Source organism: Phaseolus vulgaris, chromosome 1 (genome assembly GCF_051622355.1).
Source record: "Phaseolus vulgaris cultivar YP4 chromosome 1, ASM5162235v1, whole genome shotgun sequence".
In the NCBI taxonomy this organism is placed as follows: Eukaryota; Viridiplantae; Streptophyta; class Magnoliopsida; order Fabales; family Fabaceae; genus Phaseolus; species Phaseolus vulgaris.
The window spans coordinates 21,882,966-21,888,407 of NC_143498.1; positions in this window are offsets into that span (position 1 = coordinate 21,882,966).

The window sequence follows — 5,442 nt, forward strand, 5'->3', positions numbered from 1 at the left end:
AAAATGGTTTAGTATACAAATTAGGTAATTAAGTTTAAAGAAACATGATTATACAAAGCCTCTCGAGAAGCAGATGACCAAGGACACAACAAACACTTCACAATTAGGTCAATCATCTCAGCATACAAGTAGGCCCCACCAAACCTCAAGAGAGCCTCAGCAGAAGAAGAACCAAACGTAAACCAAAATATCATATATTCTTCCTTCTAAGACAAGTTTGAGTAAATAAATTGGGCTCATTTTGGAGGTGCAATTAGAAGAATAAAGCTAGAATAGAGTGTACTTAGTATAATATCGGGCTTGTGCCAAACCCACAAAAAACCTAGCTTCTAGAAACGTTTTTTTCCAAAACTACCCCTTAACCTAGTTTCTAGAAGATGTAGGCTAGCTTGGGAGGCCCTCCACTTTGACCTACCTTATAGAAGATTTGTCACAAATAACACCCCTACCCCTCTATCTTGCTCTCCTAGACACTCTCTCTCCTATAAATATAGTGCCTTGCCTCATGTATTTCACACATTGAATTTTGAAAGTAAAGAAACTTTATCAGAGTGTTTAGGGAACTGAGACTCCTAAAGGTTCTTGGGTCTTATCTTGTGAGTGTAGTGCAATTCAAGTGGCGACTCTTCACCACTCATCTTGGAAGCTCACATCCTTCCAAGTGGCGTGATCAATCTTCCATTCCATAAACTTTCTCTCATCTTTCTCTTTTTCTTTGTTCCATTACGCCTTCTATAATTCCATTTCCATTTGCTTATTTGTTCTTCATTTTTTATTCGGTCATCATATTTCTTCCTTACATCTTATGTTATTTTAATTTTTGCACCTCATCATCATCATCACCTTATATTGTGTTTTTCTCTTTGCTCTTTAGAAGTGAACCTTCACACTTACTTAACCATTTGGTTAAGTTCAAGTCTAGTGGGAATCTTCTTTGGGTTTCTCGCCATAATTAGTAATTTCAAAAAGCTTAAACAAAAGTGAAACCTCTAAAATGTTCCAATATAAAATAAACTCACATCACATGACAAGGATACCACAAACCAACTCTTTTAGTTCTTTGCAAGTACTTGAGAATTCTCTTTTGGCAGCATTGTAATGTGACTCCTTTGGTGCAAATTGGAACCTTGCACACATGTAAACAACAAACATAATATTTGGTCTACTTGTAGTAAGATAAAATAGTGAACCTATCAATCCTCTATACTTGGTTTGATCTCCTAACCTTCTAGCAACATCTTGATCTAGATGACAACTTGTTGATGTAGGAATGCTTACAAATTTACATATGTCCATTTCAAATTTTCTCAGCAAATCCTTACAGTACTTTGTTTGACAAATAAAGATGCCATCCTTCAATTGTTTTACTTTAAGCTCACCCATCAAAGACATTTCAAATTCACTTTTCATAGCCTCCACAAAAGCTTCACACAGAAATTTGTTGGTTGAACTAAAAATGATATCATCTACATATACTTGTACCATGATGATGTCATCTTTCTTTTTCTTAATGAAAAGTGTCTTGTCTGTCATGCCTCTTTCATATCCCTGAGATAACAAGAAATTACTTAACCTTTCATACCATTGCCTTGGTGCTTGCTTCAGTCCTTACAAGACTTTCTTGAGTTTGTACTCATGATCTGGAAATTTATGATCCTCAAACCTAGGTGGTTGTGATACATATACCTCTGAATTGATATAAGCATTTAGAAAGGTACACTTCACATCCATGTGAAATAATTTGAATCCACTCATACAAGCAAAAACTAAGAGAAGTCTACATGCTTCCAACCTTGCTATACGAGCATAAGTCTCATCATAATCAATGCCTTCCTCTTGCTTGTAACCCTTTGCAACAAGCTTCGCCTTGTTTCTAGTGATGACACCTAGTTCATCCATCTCTCTTCTGAAGACCCACTTTGTACCAATTATTTTCATCTCAATTTTTCTTGCAATCAGAGACCACACTTCATTCCTAATGTACTGATTTAACTCATCTTGCATAGCTAGAATCCAATTTTCATCTTGTAGTGCTTCAATAAATTTCTTTGGCTCAACTTGAGAAATAAATGCCATTGCACCTTCTCAATATTCCCAATGACATTATCTAAAGTAAGATCTGTTGGTGTTTTCCATTTTATGGGCAAATATGGATTTACAACTTGTCCTTCAACAAAAATAAATTTGTTGTTTTTGAATCAATCAATTGCTTTTTCTGAAGTATAGTTCTTAAATCACCTGATTCAAGTTAGGCTTATACATATACATGATCAGATTCTTCAACAGTTAAAAGCCTTCTATTATAGATCCTGTATGCATGTCCATTCGAAGCATAACCAATAAAAATTCCTTCATTAGATTTTGCATCAAATTTTCCATGATTATCCTTACCATTATTTAGCACAAAGCATTTACAAACAAACACTCTAAGATGACTTATATGAGACTTTCTACCCTTATACAACTCATAAAGTGTTTTCTTTGAAATTGGCCCAATTAGAGTTCTATTTAAAACATATGTTGCAATAAATACAACATTAGACCAAAAATACTTATGAAGATCATATTCATTTAACATAGTCCTAACAAGCTCTTCTAGTGATCTATTCTTTCTCTCAACTACACCATTTTGTTGTGGGTTCTAGGAGCATAAAAACTATGTGTAATCCCATATTAAATCTTTTATTACAAAACATATTAAATCTTTTATTTTGAAACTCTCCCCATGATCACTTCTAATGGATTTAATACTACAAATATTTTCATTTTTGTAAAACCTTAGCCAATTTCTTAACCAGATCAAATGCATGATTCTTAGAAGCAAAGAATAATATTTAGGTATATCTTGAGAAATCATCAACAATAACCAATGCATACAAATTTGCACCAAGACTAGCAGTTCTAGATGGTCCAAATAAGTCCATATGAAAAATGTCTAAAGGCTTTTTAGAAGAAATTACATCTTTGAGTTTAAAGGAAGATCTAGTCTGTTTTTCGTTTTGACATGCATCACAAGTTCTAATATTCTTAAATTTTATTTTTGGAAAACCAGAAACTAAATCTTTAGAATTTAACTTGTTCAAATGATCAATATGAATATGTGCAAGTCTCCTATGCCACAACCAGGATTCATCATATTTTGAAATAAGACACTTATTCATAGAGATATTATGATGAATATTAAAGATATAGATGTTATTGAACCTTTTACCCATGAAGACTACCTTACCAGTGTCTACAATGCAGATTTGACAATTTTCAAATTCAAAATTCACCTTGTATCTCTTGTCACAAAGTTGACTAATGCTGAGAAGATTATGTTTCAACCCTTCAACATATAGAACATCTCTAATGAATGTTGATGCTTTAGTTCCTATATCTCCACTTCCAAGAATCCCGCCACGATGTTGTCATCATAGGTAACATACCCTTATGATTTTAACTTCAATATAACAACATGAGATATATGTCTTGTCATGTGTTTAGAACACCCACTATCAAGATACCATTGGTTTAACCCTCTTTCTTCTTATGTTTTCTACAAAAACAGATGTAAACCAATAAAGATGGTACCCTTAGTTTTGGGGCAAATGAGTTACTACCTTTCCTTAGGTAGCCATTTGGTTAAACCCTTGGGAACAAGATAATTTTTGAGCCTGCAGGACCTAGAAGTATGACCATTCTTCATGCAATAAAAACATGATATTGAATGCATATTTTTAGAACTTTTAAACGAGGCATACTTTGTTTAAGCATGAACAAAAAAACTAGATAACTTTTTAACATTGTTTTACTTTCTAGGTTTATATCCTAAACAAATTTTACCAAACAAAGCATTTTGTGATCCTAGCCTAGTTTCAAGATTAGCTCTTCCCATGGTAAACTTAGATAATATTTTCAAAAGATATTCTATCTTGTTTCCAAAACTTTGCAGTTTTTACAATTTTTCATTTTACTGGATTCAACACATTTAAACGAAGCATAAGCATATTAGTTCAAGATTAACAAGTTGTGTTTGAGCACCATGCTATTCTTTTTCTAAAGATTTTTCTTTTGATTCAAGAAAGCTATTTGCACTTTTTAACTTATTTCCTATAACAACAAGCTTATTTGCCTGCATGTGTTTCATGAATTGCAAGCAACAGTTGATCATAATTTTCAAAATCAGTTGAGCCAAACACGAACTGAGTCACTGTTCAATCCTCCATTACTAGCCATGAAAAAAAGATTGGCCTTTTCACTCTCTAAAGAGGTATCATTGGATGAGGACATGCCATTGTCTTCCCATGATATGCTTTCTTGCCTTTGCCCTTGTCTGCTTTTCTGCTTAGAGATTTCTTCTTGTTTAGATTTCTTGAACAATCTACTTTGATGTGTCTTGGCTTGCTATAACAGAAACAAGTATAGTTAGCAGAACTAGACTCATTATGTTTAGAAACATACCTCTTTCTAGGCTTAAACTTTTTACGATTTTTCTTCTTTAGGAATCTGTTAAATTTCTTTATGAGCAGGCTTAGGGTTTCATCTTGATTTGAATCCTCTTCATCATCACTCAAGTCCTTCTTTTGTGAACTAGCCTTGAGAGCTATGCTCTTTACTTTCTTTTTATAAGTTTTCTACTATTTCAGTCTGTTAAGCTCTAGCTTGTGTTCTCTCAACTTTCCAAATAAACTTGTTGTAGATAGTATTGACATATACTTGGATTACGAGATTGTTGTAACTAAGTGGTATTACCTAGAATAGGATTTAAATTTTCTTGTGCAAAAGTAGTGTAGATTTAGAGTCAGGGTTCTAAAACCTACCTAGGGTATAATTGGGTTCAATTACAACCCACATTAAACCTTAAGTTGGTCATTAGACCTAAATTAGTCACATGGAACACACACCTTCACACTCTTGGGACTTAGAATAGATGCCACTCTTGTGACTTAGAATAGACGCCACTCTTGAATGTTTTATTTTCCAATTTTCCCACCCATTTCTTTGTAACCTTGGTCAGCCCCTTCTACTATAAATGGAGGTGTTTGGCTATGGAAATTTGAGATCATTAAATATAAAGTTATTCTTCCCATATGCAAGCAAAGCTCTCCTTGTTTCCTCTCTCTAGAGTAGACACCTATTTGATCTCTCTCTCAAATTGTTCAAGTGATTAGGCTATCCTATCCCTTTCCACACTCTTGACGACATTCCTAGGAGCCAAGGGTTATTTGCATCTCTTTCTTGACCTTCATTCTCCATTTTTTTCCACCAATCACTTCATCAAGCTAAGAACCAAGCCAATCCATAGAGGTTTTAAGCTATCATTTGGTATCAGAGCTCGGCTACGGTTCAAGTTAAGTTTCCTTCAATTCCTCTTTGACTTGTGTTGTTTTAATTCAATTTTTCTGTTGTTCATCATATTCCTTCATGTCTTAATGTTGTTTCACCATTTAAATTGTTTTT